Source organism: Schistocerca americana, chromosome 6, assembly GCF_021461395.2.
Source record: "Schistocerca americana isolate TAMUIC-IGC-003095 chromosome 6, iqSchAmer2.1, whole genome shotgun sequence".
Classification (NCBI taxonomy): Eukaryota; Metazoa; Arthropoda; class Insecta; order Orthoptera; family Acrididae; genus Schistocerca; species Schistocerca americana.
In genome coordinates this window covers 30,442,274-30,459,456 of record NC_060124.1, presented here as the reverse complement: position 1 = coordinate 30,459,456, position 17,183 = coordinate 30,442,274, and the positions used below count along the sequence as shown (strand labels likewise).

General features: G+C 45.9%; 1 non-coding gene across 1 annotated transcript; it reads left to right on the top strand.

The window, feature by feature from the left end:
- Window positions 1-972: 972 nt before the first annotated feature.
- On the top strand, window positions 973-1,045 carry Trnaa-cgc. The gene has a single exon. It is a non-coding gene; the product is annotated as a tRNA-Ala (tRNA).
- Window positions 1,046-17,183: the final 16,138 nt, after the last annotated feature.

The following is a 17,183-nucleotide window of genomic DNA, read 5'->3' as shown; positions in this document are numbered from 1 at the left end:
ACTTTTTTCATTTAGCTACTTCAGTCGAATCTGATAAAATGTATCCTCTTTTCTGTTAAGAAACAGTAAATTTTATGCATCCTGCTGACAAGTACAGGGGAGGCATCACAAGTGCCTTTAAAAATTGGCCAAATGCAAAAAGGACACGCGCACTAAGGGTTCAGTGCAAACTTAATTATATATATAAAGCGTATTAGTTTTAATTAATGACATCGAAATATTTCGAACGCTTCACATCGGATCATAAAAGTTATAATTCAGATTTCCTTGTCTCGGAGGGGGACATCCAACGATGCCACACTCGACCCGCCATCCCACACCATGGATGGATGGCGGGGGCAAATGTGGACTCTTCAGCTAGAACATCTGTTTTGTATTGCAGATTACGATTCTACGGCGTAATCTATATTCGTTGTGTCTGAAGCATTTTCTTCATTTCTCCACAGATGGCACTGTAATCGGAGGAATAGAAATGGCTGCACAACCGTATTTACGACATGCTTCTCAATGGCCCCTGAATATCCGATGGCACGTTAGACCCCTCCTCCAAGCTGCGAGATTAGGGCAGGCCAGTACTTCGTAACTTCTATTGGAAACCCCACTCGCAACGTTGTATTCCCCCGTCAGTGGACTACTCGACGCACCATCGTGGCTGTTCAATAATGGTTCAAATGGCTCTGAGCACTATGGGACTTAACTGCTGAGGTCATCAGTCCCCTAGAACGTAGAACTACTTAAACCTAACTAAGGACAGCACACACATCCATGCCCGAGGCAGGTTTCGAACCTGCGACCGCAGCGGTTGCGTGGTTCCAGACTGTAGCGCCTAGAACCGCTCGGCCACACCGGCCGGCACCGTGGCTGTGTAGTGAGCTACGGCGTATCATAACAGGCAGTGTGTGGAACAGATAGTGGCTCTAAACATTATAATACTTGTACAGTGTTTACTGCCTACACACTAATGTATTACTGAGCGAGGTGGTGCAGTGGTTAGCACACTGGACTCGCATTCGGGAGGACGACGGTTCAATCCCGTCTCCGGCCATCCTGATTTAGGTTTTCCGTGATTTCCCTAAATCGCTTCAGGCAAATGCCGGGATGGTTCCTTTGAAAGGGCACGGCCGATTTCCTTCCCAATCCTTCCCTAACCCGAGCTTGCGCTCCGTCTCTAATGACCTCGTTGTCGACGGGACGTTAAACACTAACCACCACCACCACTAATCTATTATTTAGAGGACAGACGAGCAAGTGGACGACGAATGTTACAACCCCAGAAGAAAAAATTGAAATGATCGTGATTTACGAAGAATGTAGGAGAAATGTTGAGGGTTCTGTTGTCTTGTACGTCGAGCGTTTCCATAGAAAGTTCGCACTCGTTCTTTCTTTTATAAGGTTTTGAACGCCTTTACATCTGGCGGCAGCGTACAGACCGGCAACAGGAAACGGAAAGAAACGTGTCACTGGAGAAACTTATAAAATACCTGTACTATCGGCAGTACCCGTGGACCAGCGCCCGGCAATAACATCGCGATTCCGTCTGTCCGTGGTTAGTACTGTCACAATACTGCATCGTCATAATTGTCGTCCGTACCACGTATCACTTCATCAAGAACTTCATGGTACCGATTTCCATAACCGGGGTCTCTTTTGTGAACAGGTATGTCAACAAACGCAAACGACCCCCACATTCCTTGCCGAGGGACTGCTTTCCGCTGAGTTTACATTCACAAACAATGGTAGAGTTAACAGGCATAACATGGATTACTGGAGTGAAGATAATCCCCACTGGTTACGCCAAGTTGACCGTCAACGTGCTTGGTTGGTTAACGTACAGCGTGGCATCATGGCGAAGAAACTAATTGGAGCGTATTTTATCGACGGCACGTTGAGAGGACGCAAATATCGAGCGTTTTTGGAACAGAATCTACCGGTACTAGTTCAGGACGTTGCCCTGGACGTACGGCAAAGTATCTGCTTTCAGCATGACGGTTTCCCGTAGCATAACGCAACTGAAGCCCTAGAGATATTAGACCGTGTTTACTCTGATCGGTGGATCGGCAGAGGTGATCCTATTAATTAGTTGGTTAAGTCGCCTGATTTGATGTCGCTGGATTTCTTTCTGTGTGGATATTTAAAAGGTAAGATATACTAGCAAGTGCCAACAGGCCGTGAAAACATGGTCGACCGCATCAGAATTGCTTCTGCTGACATTCCGGCAAATGTGCTTCTTTCCTGTGTACGATCACGTGGAAAGCGCATGACTAAGTGTATTGAACACTTTCTCTAATTGGAAAAGTAGAGTAGCATTCGCCTCGAGCCACGGCCGCAGAGGGGCGTCGAGTTGTCCCTTGCCGCGCGGAGTGGCCGTGCGGTTAGAGGCGCCATGACACTGACTGGGCGGCCCCTTCCGCCGGAGGTTCGAGTCCTCCCTCGGGCAGGTGTGTGTGTGTTGTTCTTAGTATAAGGTAGTTTAAATTCGTTTAAATAGTGTGTAAGTCTAGGGACTGATGACCTCAGCAGTTTGGTCCCTTAGAAATTCACACACATTTGAACATTTGGTGGTCCCCTGTTCGATATTTCAGAGGAATACAATGTTTCGAATGGGGTTTCCAATTAGAAGTTATGAAATACTAGCCTGTCCTACTCTCTCAACATGAAGGAGAGGTCCCACGTGCCACTGGATATTCAAGTGCCACTGAGAAGTATGTAGCAAGTTACGACTGTGTACGCATATCTATTCCTCCGATTAAGCGCCATCTGTGGAGTAACAAAGAAAATGCTTCAGCCAAAACATAATATGTAGGTTTGGGTAGAATCGTAATTCGCTATAAAAAGCGTGGATGCCCACTGAAGATTTCAAAGTTACCCCCCCCCCCCCATCCACCGCCCTTCCCGAACCACCACCCGCTGTCGGGTTTGGGTAGGTGATATCATTGGATGCCTCTCTGCGAGACAAATAAATTGTAGCTATAATTTTTTTTGTTTCGATGCTGAAGAAGCTGGTACGCGCAACTAATATCTGTAGGGCCTCCGCGAGAACGAAGATGTGCCGCAACACGACGTGGCATGGGTTCGACTAATGTGTGAAGCAGTACTGGAGGGAACTGACACCATGAATTCTGCAGGGCCAGCCGGTGTGGCCGAGTGGTTCTAGACGCTTCAGTCTGGAACCGCGCGACCGCTACGGTCGCAGGTTCGAATCCTGCCTCGGGCATGGATGTGTGTGATGTCCTTAGGTTAGTTAGATTTAAGTAGTTCTAAGTCTAGGGGACTGATGACCTCAGATGTTAAGTCCCATAGTGCTCAGAGCCATTTGAACCGTTTTGGACAGGGTCCTGGGGTGCCAAGAAGGTGGGTACGCAACATACCATCAGAGACGTCAAAGTCTGCAGGGAAACGATTTCAATATATTAGTAAAAGAGACGTTGGGTTCAAGTTTTATGACCTGTAGTTGCAGACACTGCAGTCAAAATACACTCCTGGAAGTGGAAAAAAGAACACATTGACACCGGTGTGTCAGACCCACCATACTTGCTCCGGACACTGCGAGAGGGCTGTACAAGCAATGATCACACGCACGGCACAGCGGACACACCAGGAACCGCGGTGTTGGCCGTCGAATGGCGCTACCTGCGCAGCATTCGTGCACCGCCGCCGTCAGTGTCAGCCAGTTTGCCGTGGCATATGGAGCTCCATCGCAGTCTTTAACACTGGTAGCATGCCGCGACAGCGTGGACGTGAACCGTATGTGCAGTTGACGGACTTTGAGCGAGGGCGTATAGTGGGCATGCGGGAGGCCGGGTGGACGTACCGCCGAATTGCTCAACACGTGGGGCGTGAGGTCTCCACAGTACATCGATGTTGTCGCCAGTGGTCGGCGGAAGGTGCACGTGCCCGTCGACCTGGGACCGGACCGCAGCGACGCACGGATGCACGCCAAGACCGTAGGATCCTACGCAGTGCCGTAGGGGACCGCACCGCCACTTCCCAGCAAATTAAGGACACTGTTGCTCCTGGGGTATCGGCGAGGACCATTCGCAACCGTCTCCATGAAGCTGGGCTACGGTCCCGCACACCGTTAGGCCGTCTTCCGCTCACGCCCCAACATCGTGCAGCCCGCCTCCAGTGGTGTCGCGACAGGCGTGAATGGAGGGACGAATGGAGACGTGTCGTCTTCAGCGATGAGAGTCGCTTCTGCCTTGGTGCCAATGATGGTCGTATGTGTGTTTGGCGCCGTGCAGGTGAGCGCCACAATCAGGACTGCATACGACCGAGGCACACAGGGCCAACACCCGGCATCATGGTGTGGGGAGCGATCTGCTACACTGGCCGTACACCACTGGTGATCGTCGAGGGGACACTGAATAGTGCACGGTACATCCAAACCGTCATCGAACCCATCGTTCTACCATTCCTAGACCGGCAAGGGAACTTGCTGTTCCAACAGGACAATGCACGTCCGCATGTATCCCGTGCTACCCAACGTGCTCTAGAAGGTGTAAGTCAACTACCCTGGCCAGCAAGATCTCCGGATCAGTCCCCCATTGAGCATGTTTGGGACTGGATGAAGCGTCGTCTGACGCGGTCTGCACGTCCAACACGAACGCTGGTCCAACTGAGGCGCCAGGTGGAAATGGCATGGCAAGCCGTTCCACAGGACTACATCCAGCATCTCTACGATCGTCTCCATGGGAGAATAGCAGCCTGCATTGCTGCGAAAGGTGGATATACACTGTACTAGTGCCGACATTGTGCATGCTCTGTTGCCTGTGTCTATGTGCCTATGGTTCTGTCAGTGTGATCATGTGATGTATCTGACCCCAGGAATGTGTCAATAAAGTTTCCCCTTCCTGGGACAATGAATTCACGGTGTTCTTATTTCAATTTCCAGGAGTGTAGTTGCAGATCTTCCAGACGGAACAACACTGACAGTTTCCCCCCTTCTACTGGGACGTGAACGCGTTGCTTTTGTCTGTGCAAATGCCTGTTTGATAGGTGCTGCGTAGAGGGCAGCACCTGCGCACACTGCAGAGTGTGGTTTGCCCCGCGTCAGGTTCTCATCAAACGGGGACGCTCTTGTGTTTGTTACTGTGTGGAGCGGACAGGACACGGAGCAGTATTCTTGGGCAGACGTGCACTGTGCTTACGGGGTGGTGGTTGGAAATGCTCACGCTGTCCAACATTTGTACGTTGGGCGGTTTCCGATTCGTCGCCAGATCCATGCACGTTACTGCCATCCACAGGTCACTATGAGGGAAAGGTTCACTTGAGTTCCGTTTCCCACTGGCCCGTTCTCGTAATGGCACATCTGTGTTTAAGGCATACTTCTAAACCCGGTGTTTTCATTTTGTGTAACAGGTGCAACGTTCTGTCAGACGCGGTCGTCAACGCACAGTGCGTACACCAGCTCTTGGGGAGGATGTGTTAGCACTGCTGGAAAACATATGCTCGACAATCTTGCACGGGTCATTAATGTAAGCCATTTCACAATTAGGCGTGTATGGCACGAAAATAATTTGCATGCCTACTGCCATCAGAAGGTTCACGTTCTTAACCCAGATGATTTTCCACGTCGAACTCAGTTCTGTCATCGGTTTTTGCAAAGACTTGCCATTCAACCGGACTTTCCGAACCATATACTTTTTACGGATGAGGCATGCTTTACAAGAGGGGGTATGTTCAACAGCCACAATCAGCAAGTGTAGTCACAGGAAAATACGCAAGTCGCCTTTGTACGTGGTCACCAAGATCGCTTCTCTGTCAATATTTAGGCTGCCTTGGTAGGCAATAATTTGGTCCCTCCATCAATGTTGCCCAGGCTACTCGACGCAAACAGACACTTAATCTTTTTTACGAGAAACTTAGCCAGAGTTGTTGGAATATGTTCTACTCAACATGTGACAGAGAATTTGGTGTCAACTCGATGGTGCACCTGCGCATTTCGTACATGCAGTGAGAATTCATTTGAATGAAATCTTTGGTAAGAACTGGACAGCGAGCGGTGGACCTGTTGCATGGCCTGCATTTTCCCCCGACTGGACACCCACTGAATTTTTCTTCTCGTCACCTGAAAACTGTCGTCAATGAAACACCCATTGAGACTGGTAAAGAGCTGACAGTGCGCATTATGGCGGTCTCCGATGCAATTTCTATTTTGCCAGTAGTGTTTGAAAGGGTGCGACAATCACTACACCGTTGTTGTACGGTGTGCATTCAAGGGCGTAATTTCGAGCCCTTTTTGTAACTGTTTTCAAATGAATGTCATAAAAGTTCACTTCAACTTTTCATTTAACTTGATGCCAGAAATACATTTAAAACGTTGCCCTACAGACAGCTCGGATGGCATGTTGTGTGCCTACCCCCTTGGCGGCGTGCGACTATGTTCAACGATACCTAGCGCCGTAGCCTAATGGATGTGGACATGGGTTGGCATGTGAAATGTTCTTGTTAGGACTCACTGTACCATTTCTCTCAAATATATAATATACGAGGGTGAGTCAAATGAAAACCGTAAATTTGTAATGACAAATCGAAATGTCGCGCCGTTATCCTGTAAGTTGGTAAGCGTGCTACAAACAGGACGCAGAATGGCCTGTAGGTGACAGCATAGTGCAGATGCACGCATACCGTCGCAGTATCAGTATAAAGATGATCGCCCCACTTGCGACTTGCACCAGGGAAGAACAGCGTTCTGTTATTCGGTTTTTGCGTAGTGAAGGTGTGAAACCCATTTAAATTCATCGACAAATGAAGATTCAGTACGATGATGCAAAGTTGCCACAGCAGCAAGTCTACGAATGGAGTAGGAAGTTCGCAAATGGTGTCACTTCAGTGGAAGTGGCTCCTCGTCCAGGTCAGGCACAACGAGTTGTGACTCCACAGAACATTGCAGCAGCTGAAGCCATAGTGAAGGAAAACCGCCGAGTGACACATGCAGCATGATTACAGATTAGTCATGAGTCAGCACACCACATTGTGGATGATGTGCTCCAGTTACACAAAGTGCCTGCAAGATGGGTGCCACGGCAGTTGACTCTTCAAATGAAAGAACGACGTGTTGATGCTTGTGAAGAACTCGTTCGGCGCTTTGAACGAGAAGGTAATGGCTTCGCTGCAAGAATAGTTACTGGGGACGAAACCTGGGTTCACTTCCACCAACCGGAAACGAAGAGAGCGAGCAAGGAATGGCGCCATTCCTCATCACCAAAACCATGCATTAATGTTTGACTGTTATGCTTTTAACGGATGATGAATGCAATGTATGTTCTAAACACAAAAAAATATTTTTTTCTGATATAATTGCAACTTAACAACTTACAGATTTTTTAATTTGTGGGTACTGCGAAACCTTGCTTCTTACCAAATTTCATGATTCTTCGTCAACGGTAAGTATGCTACAGTTTTTAACAAGTGACTTTGCAACTATCAAATATGTGACATGAATGGCCTAATATTTTGGTTACATTGACCCAGAAACTTAAATTTTATACATTCCCAAGGCACCATAGCTCTTATTGACATAAAACTGATTTTAGTAAGTCAGCCTACTCGCGATAAAAAGAGGTATTAACAGACGGACAGACAAACAGACAGTCGGATAACAAATGACAAAGATATTTGTTCGTATTATATAGTTACAAATTAGCAATTTTCGGAATTTTTCTGTTAATATGTGACATAAATCTGAACTTTATACGTTTGCGCGTTCCTGAGAAAAAGGGCTCTGAACAGTCGAACAGACAGAGAGACAAGACGAGCAACACAGCTATCCTATACGGCTGTTCCGTTTTCAAGGAACCCTAAAAATAGATAGACGTCCAGAGACGTCATTTATAATGGATGTCATCAGTTTCTCAAGTATTCACTTCCTCAGAAGAAGCAAACTGCAACACTTTCCCAAAGTTAAATACAGTCGTAAAATAAACTTATAAAGATTAGATCTCTGGACAAAACAGTATCTCTTGACTCTATCCACAGCACTATACTACACAATGAAACTTCACGAGACACTGTTTGGAAAAGCCTAAAACATGTCCTTCTTAGAGATGGAAAATGGAACCATAAAACTGGACCATTTGGCGACAGACGACGAACTAGCGTGTCTTAAGGAAGTTAAGCATCAGGGCACGTATGAGAGTCTTACATATAAGTATTGAAACATGGTGGGCAAACACTCTGAGCTTGCATACATATTTTTTTTAAAAAATGAGCATAAAACGGGATGGTAAAAACAACACTACCGCTAACTGAATCTAGCAGCCGTCAGACACCTGGAATGCCTTTCTTCAGGGCTCCAAAAATATGGAAATCCTATGGTGAGAGATCGGGACCGTTAGGGGGATGCTTAAGGGCTTCCTGACGAAACTTTTGCAGAGCGGTCGACACATCCTTGGCAAAATGTGAGCGAGCCCCTGTCTTACAACAGAACGATCCGTTCGTCAACTTTCCTGCCCGTTTGAATTTCGTGGTGCCGTTTAGTTTTCGCGAGGTGTCCACGCATATTTTTTGAGTCCTGAAGAAGGACATTCATGGCCATCGGTTTGCTCCGGTGGAACAGGTGCACGCCTGTGATTTCAAAGGCGATCATGAAGGCACCAACCATCTTGTCTTACAGTGCGATAAATGTATTAACAGTTATGACGATTACCTTTACAGTAACAAACAGTTAACTTACCTTTCTTCACCGGTCTCATTTTTACTTGACTGGCGCTTATATTTTGTTGTGTTGTGAATTACATTCAATCTCTCATGCATTATCCACTGATTTCTAATGGGCTTTGTAATTTTGTCTGTTTGAGTCTCTGCTACCTTCAGAATTCAATCTCTAGGATATCAGTTGATCTGTTGTATTCCATACCGCTGATTTAGTCAGTCGTAACCTAACGCTTTGAAATACTCGATAGCCTCCGGTTCTTTCAGTTTATCCGGGTCAGACATTCATAATTTTCTACCTTTCTGCCGTTTCTTGGCTTTTGACGTGTATTTCTTAACCAATAAATAATGGTCAAAGTCCACATATGCTTCTGGAAATGTGCTGCAGTTCAAAATCTGGTTTCAGATGTCTGTATTACATGTATGTAATCTATTTGAAAACTTCCCGCTTCTCTAGGTCTTTTCCACGGTCTACAAAATTCTAGCAGGCGGCTTCCTCTTTCATTCTTTTCCCTCCAATCCATTTCCACCTGCCATTCATCCTTCTGTTCCTTTTTCTGCTATGGAATTACAGTTAAATTTTCGTCTTTCTAAAGAACCTGCGTAATTTCTCATCACACGGTGTTTCAGTTTCATCATCTTCTAATGTAACTAGCACATAAACTTGTACTACTGTGGTAGGCATTAACATCATGTCTCTCTTGACTCTGATAATGTGTTCACTATGCTGTTCATAAAAGCTTAACGACATTCCTAATACATTATTCAATATTGGACCTGCTCCTACGTTATTCCTATTTCATAAAAGCTTACCCACATTCCCATTTCCTTACTCATTCGTAGACCTACTCCTACGTAATCTAATCCTATTCCATTTTGTAAAAAAACCCTGTACTCACCTAACAATAAGTCCTGATTTTCCAGCCAGCACACTTCACTAATTCCCAATACACAAAACTTCAACCTATTACTTTTCTCTTTTAAATTGTGCACCCGATTAAGAGACCAAATTTTCCGTGCTCCGATCCGCAAAATTCCTTGATGACGACATTCGCCTGAGCAGTCACCGCCCGGAGATCCGAACAGTGAACTATTTTACCTGCGAAATAGTTTATGCAAGAAGATGTAGTCATCATTTAACCACACAATAGAGCTGCATGCCCTGAGAAAAAAAAGGGTGTAATTTCTCCTTGCTTTCAACCGGTCGCACCACTAGTGTAGCAAATCTGTGTTGGCTAATTTTACAAGGTGGGATCAGTCATCTAGACTGTTTTCCCTGCATATACTGAAATGTTTGTTGTCCCTCTTCAAGAACCTTGTGTTTAGTCTAAAAATGGTTCAAACGGCTCTGAGCACTATGGGACTTAACATCTGAGGTCATCAATCCCCTAGAACTTAGAACTACTTAAACCTAACTAACCTAAGGACATCACACACATCCATGCCCGAGACAGGATTCGAACCTGCGACCGCATCAGTCGCGCGGTTCCGAACTGAAGCGCCTCGAACCTCTCGGCCACCGCTGCCGGCTGTGTTTAGTCTAATCTCTCGACAGGTACCCCTCCGATACTGTTGTGTCTGCCGTACGGGGCTACCTGTAACACTGAGTTGCGGCCAGCAGGAAGACGCTAAAGAAAATCAGACACCTGTTGCTGAGACTGTGCTAGGTTGGTTGGTTTGGTTGGTTGGTTGATTAGGGGGAGGGGACCAAATAACAAAGTCATCGGTCCAAAATAGCGAAATCGTCGGTCCCATCGGATTAGGGAAGGAAAATTGCCGTGCCCTTCTGCACAAGCCATCCCGGAATTTACATGAAGCGATTTAGGGAAATCACGGAAAACCTAAAGGAGGATGGCCGGACGGGGATATCAGCCGTGACAGTGACAAGCAGCAGCAGAAGCCAGATGACCGAGTCAAGACTGGCGAATAGATCTTAGGACATCTGTCTGGCACCCACTGCCAATGACCAAAACCACAGTGGCTTAAAAGAGGAATTGTTGGCTGTAAAGTTATGTGTAGAACAACGGCTAACGGTCTAAAACCCGTAAGTTGTCAAAAAATTATGCACAGTGATAGTTGTGTTTGATAATGTTGTCTAAGAATTCAACACGTTTCATCATACGCAAGACAATAAATTGTTCAGGTCTTCTGGTTGAAAGAATCTGTCAGATTATGTGTTCAGCGTTTTGTAATACCGCAGAGAAAAATATACGAAAAATAGCAATTTCTGGCTGTCGCTGAACCCTATACCGATTAACAGCGAACAGTAAAGTTTGCAGAACAATTTCATTTCCGACAATCCGGAAAGAATGTAAACAGCAACATCGTTCCGGCATGTAATCGGATAAACACTTTATCGGCAAATGAAAGCCAAACACTTTATGGAAATATGAAAACCAAACAGTGGATATGAATTAAGTCGTTGTGCAGGCAGATTCACCTACAGACGTGTGTTTCATCACTGTTAATTGGAAAACAAATTAAATTTATAGTAAGAAACAACAATAAATCTTTCTGGTGGATGGGCATTGGTTAGTCTACGGAGAAGCAAAATGAGGACGCGAAAGTAGAAGCAACAGATTTTCAAATAGTGCCTCTGAAAATAGTGGATTCATATAGACAGAGCAAAGGAAGAAACTGAATCAATTATTAAACTTCAGAACGGTAAAGGCCCTGATGAATATCCGTGTGCCATACATTATTTCTGTGTGCATTCAACTGTGTAATGTGTCTGTGAGGTGCGGTCAGTTTGCAGACAGATTAAAGCACTCGCTAGTGAAACCACTGTACAGGAAGAAATGTTGTAGATAATTGCATTCCAATACCCTTGCTATCACTATGTTCGAATATTTTTGAGAAGGCGACGAGAGTGCTGTGACACACGTGATTGCTCATGATATGTTATCAAACTTACAATTTCGTTTCAGGTAAATATGTTCGGATGTGTGTGAAATCTTATGGGACTTAACTGCTAAGGTCATCAGTCCCTAAACTTACACACTTCTTAAACTAAATTATCCTAAGGACAAACACACACACACACACACACTCATGCCCGAAGGAGGACTCGAACCTCCGCCGGGACCAGCCGCACAGTCCATGACTGCAGCGCCTAAGACCGCTCGGCTAATCCCGTGCGGCTTAAGAAAAGAATATTAACGGAAAATGCAATTTATTCTTTAGGGTGTTTGGCTTTTTGGGGCCTCAAAGATAAACTGAGCACAATAAGTAATTTCTTTAATTCGGCAAAAATATTTATATTTAAAGTCAGTTCGGATATGTTGGAATATGAGATTTGTGGGAAAATTTGCTGAGGTTGACTGAACAATTGCAAGATAAGAAATACAATGCTGTCTTCCGCTGTCAACAAACAGGCAACGGATTGCAATCCGACTGTGGAGAAGTAAAGCGGGGAAGTCCACAGGGATCTGCCGCTTTCCTTTTTTTTTCTTTTTTTCTTTTTTTTTTTTTTTTTTTGTCAGAGCCCTGCCCGTAATCGTAACAAATGTGTAGTAAATATCAGTCTTTGCAGTTTGTATCAGTGATAGACGAGGAATGACTTAGCAAACAGTGTTCTGGAAAACGTTGGCTCGTCGGTTACAGAAAACCGATTGAGCTTAACTGCAGCCTAACAAGTGCATACAATTTTTGACCCGGAAGCGCAATGTTACTGTCGTGAACTGACCAAATTCTCAGTGGAGCTAAGCATTTTAATTTCTGAGAAGATGTATGACAAGCTCAGGGTAAGATATCACACTGAAAACCATGTGCAGAAACTAAAAGCTGCTATCTTTACTTTAAGACGTCTTCGACAAGGAAAAGAGAAAGCTTGTCTACTTTGTATACTTTAATTCTATCATAGCCTATGGTATTATACTTCGGGGCAACTCAGTGCATTCGCAAAGAATATTCTTAGCGTAGAAAAGGAGAGTAATACCTCTGATTCTCAGGAACGGGTTGGGGTAGCACGTTCAAATTTATATCGAATACTGTGGTCTGTGGTTCTTTGTCAATGCAAATAATTTAAGTTTTTAAGTCAATGTGAGAAAAAGATAAGGCCTTATATGACACATATTTTGATATTCGTCAAAACACTCATCAATATCTATAGCTGAACAAGCTTTCGCAGGCGTACAGTGCGGACGTGATGTTTCCGCCTGCGGACCGCTCGGGCGCTCGCTGTTGTTTACATTAAATCGGTCATCAAAAAATGGTTCAAATGGCTCTGAGCACTATGGGACTTAACATCTGTGGTCATCAGTCCCCTATAACTTAGAACTACTTAAACCTAATTAACCTAAGGACATCACGCACATCCATGCCCGAGGCAGGATTCGAACCTGCGACCGTAGCAGTCGCGCGGTTCCGGACTGAGCGCCTAGAACCGCTAGACCACCGCGGCCGGCAAATCGGTCATCATTTACGTGAAGTAGAACAAGTGCCAACCGTTTTAGAAAATCAACACAGCGATTCAGCTTCTGCAACGACTACACACGACCAAAGGCCTTTGAAGTGGAACGCTTCCTACGCGAGATCCCGGCTTCTGACATCTTGGGCATCCATTTGTCCATATTGTGCAGTACGGTGTACGTCAAAGTCGTCAATGACGCAATGTGCGAAAGAATACTCAGCCGAGCGCGGATCGCGTTCATGCCGTTTATTGTTGTCATCTTCTCTTTACGGTACTGCCGCCTCCTTCTCTTATTCGATTTACTGGCGTCACTAAGTTGCTGGTTTGCTTGCCCGTGGGTGGCAGCAGCAGCGCTTATCGATACGTGCACTGTCGTAGTATCTCTGGAGCGAACGCTAGTATTTCCGGGGCGTCATCTGTCGCGAGTTCAGTCGGGACGCAGTGCCAGTGAGGTCCGGACTGCCAGTAATTGCCGACCGCTTGCGACACACATGCACTGTCCGACGGAAGGAGACGAGCGGGAACGACCATTGGTTGGTCGATCAGTCGGTCTTCTCATCCGGCGACGTGTATTTGGTCTTTTGAGTGTTTCTGGGCCTCGTCAGTTGGTCATCTTGCCGGACGTAAGTCGGTTCCTTCCCTGTGCGGAGATGTCGGGTGGCCAATGGGCAAGTGTTACCTCAGCATGGTTGGGTCCGAGCCAGCGTGCCCGGGCCGCCGTGTCTCCAAGTTCCAGACGGACCTCAAGGCAGTCGGCATGGAGCTGCAGTGAGCTCCGGATAGCCATGACTCTCCCGACCATTGCCGACACACACAACTTGAGTGGGGACGACCTTGGCTGGTCGTTAGGTCGGTCGTCTCATGGGACGACGTGTATTTGGTCGCCGACCGCTTATGGTAACTCAACGTGTGTCGACTTGTCATTTCTCCTTGTTGTTCCACAGTGATTGGTTTTAGCATTGTAGGAGTTCTTGGTGCAAGTGTTTGCGTGAAACTGTGTGTAGCTTCTGTGATTTCTGCTGTGGCCTTCTCCACCAGACATCACGGCGCCTCGAGTGTCAGCAACCAAACTGACAGGCTGCAGCCGCGGGTTGCCCGCATCGCAGGCACACCGAAGCACTACACAACCGACAGGCAATATCGATGAACGGCCACAGCAACAACCACAACGACAACACCACAGCAAAGACACCAGCGGCCAACAGGGGCCACTACCAGCGCACATAAACATAAGGATGAGGTCGCTGCAGATCCCGGAACTATTTTCACACGTCAAACCACGTGATGGAAAATAGTTCCGAGGTACTCATCCGCCGAACCACTATAAAGGCCGGCGCTCGGCCACACATCGGCAGTTCATCGACCGCCAGCAGAGTTGGATAGCCCTGCTTGGATCTTCTCGCAGATCTCTGGATTAGGCTTGGTATATCGGAGAAGTCTCTGGCGGAGACTAGTAGGAAATTATTTCAGTTGTGTTTTATCTTATTCTTGTATGTAGTTGTGATTCGAAGATGGATCACTGCTTTGTGTTGGTGTTATACTTGGAGAATTTGTTTTGCTTAATTGAACAGTCCAATAAATTGTTTTCGGACTTTGATCGTTAGTTTCTTCTGGTTACTCAGACATATCAATTTCCACCCAGCAGTTACGAATGCCGTCTGCGTACTGGAGTAGCTATCCGGTCGGTTGCGACAGAGAACAGCGTGCGTGTGTTTCCTTGCAGTGTTGATGCTGTCCGGCACGGCGTGTAGTTCAACGGTCATGTCCTCTTCCATATTTTCTGGCGGTTATTGTGCCTTGGCTGTATTTAGATGCCCCTATTTGAAGACATAGTGCTGCTGGTGTCTTCGTCCTTGGTGACATGTTCGGTTGTCGTGCCGTTCGTCGGCGGAAGGGAATTGATTAGGTTGTTGGTCGGTCCTTCAGCCTTCCCTGAGTCGGGTTGCTAACCGTTTATTTAGTATAACGCTTGGCTGCTTGTCTCACCTAAACGTATGTTAGAGTTACTTCCGCAGGCCGACCCTTGTAGCACTTCTGAGCAGCACTGTTCTGTTTTGGATCGTGATTTTCTTTTAGTCTTAAGTACTGTGCGAGGCCTTCAGCCGTGTATTAATTTTGTGGTTCTATGGTCAGTATTTCCCCCCCCCCCCCCCCATGAACCATGGACCTTACCGTTGGTGGGGAGGCTTGCGTGCCTCAGCGATACAGATAGCCGTACCGTAGGTGCAACCACAATGGAGGGGTATCTGTTGAGAGGCCAGACAAATGTGTGGTTCCTGAAGAGGGGCAGCAGCCTTTTCAGTAGTTGCAAGGGCAACAGTCTGGATGATTGACTGATCTGGCCTTGTAACAATAACCAAAACGGCCTTGCTGTGCTGGTACTGCGAACGGCTGAAAGCAAGGGGAAACTACAGCCATAATTTTTCCCGAGGGCATGCAGCTTCACTGTATGATTAAATGATGATGGCGTCTTCTTGGGTAAAATATTCCGGAGGTAAAATAGTCCCCCATTCGGATCTCCGGGCGGGGACTACTCAGGAGGATGTCATTATCAGGAGAAAGAAAACTGGCGTTCTACGGATCGGAGCGTGGAATGTCAGATCCCTTAATCGGGCAGGTAGGTTAGAAAATTTAGAAGGGGAAATGGATAGGTTGAAGTTAGATATAGTGGGAATTAGTGAAGTTAGGTGGCAGGAGGAACACGACTTCTGGTCAGGTGACTACAGGTTTATAAACACACAATCAAATAGGGGTAATGCAGGAGTAGGTTTAATAATGAATACGAAAATAGGAATGCGGGTAAGCTACTACAAACAGCATAGTGAACGCACTATTGTGGCCAAGATAGATACGAAGCCCACACCTACTACAGTAGTACAAGTTTATATGCCAACTAGCTCTGCAGATGACGAAGAAATTGGAGAAATGTATGATGAAATAAAAGAAATTATTCAGATTGTGAAGGGGGACGAAAATTTAAGTCATGGGTGACTGGAATTCGAGTGTAGGAAAAGGGAGAGAAGGAAACATAGTAGGTGAGTATGGATTGGGGCTAAGAAATGAAAGAGGAAGCCGCCTGGTAGAATTTTGCACAGAGCACAACATATTCATAGCTAACACTTGGTTTAAGAATCATGATAGAAGGTTGTATACATGGAAGAACCCTGGAGATACTAAAAGGTATCAGATTATATAATGGTAAGACAGAGATTTAGGAACCAGGTTTTAAATTGTACGACATTTCCAGGGGCAGATGTGGACTCTGACCACAATCTATTGGTTATGATCTGTAGATTAAAACTGAAGAAACTGCAAAAAAGGTGGGAATTTATGGAGATGGGACCTGGATAAACTGAAAGAGCCAGAGGTTGTACTGAGTTTCAGGGAGAGCATAAGGGAACAATTGACAGGAATGGGGAAAGAAATACAGTAGAAGAAGAATGGGTAGCTTTGAGGGATGAAGTAGCGAAGGCAGCAGAGGATCAAGCAGGTGAAAAGATGAGGGCTAGTAGAAATCCTTGGGTAACAGAAGAAATATTGAATTTAATTGATGAAAGGAGAAAATATAAAAATGCAGTTACTGAAGCAGGCAAAAAGGAATATAAACGTCTCAAAAATGAGATCGACAGAAAATGCAAAATGGCTAAGCAGGGATGGCTAGACAAATGTCAGGATGTAGAGGCTTATCTCACTAGGGGTAAGATACTGCCTACAGGAAAATTAAAGAGACCTTTGGAGATAAGAGAACCACTTGTATGAACAACAATAGCTCAGATGGAAACTCAGATCTAAGCAAAGAAGGGAAAGCAGAAAGGTGGAAGGAGTATATAGAGGCCCTATACAAGGGCGATGTACTTGAGGACAATATTATGGAAATGGAAGAGGATGTAGATGAAGATGAAATGGGAGATACGATACTGCGTGAAGAGTTTGACAGAGCACTGAAAGACCTGAGTCGAAACAAGGCCCCCAGAGTACACAACATTCCATTGGAACTACTGACGGCCTTGGGAGAGCCAGTCCTGACAAAACTCTACCATCTGGTGAGCAAGATGTATGAAACAGGCGAAATACCCTCAGACTTCAAGAAGAAAATAATAATTCCAATCCCAAAGAAAGC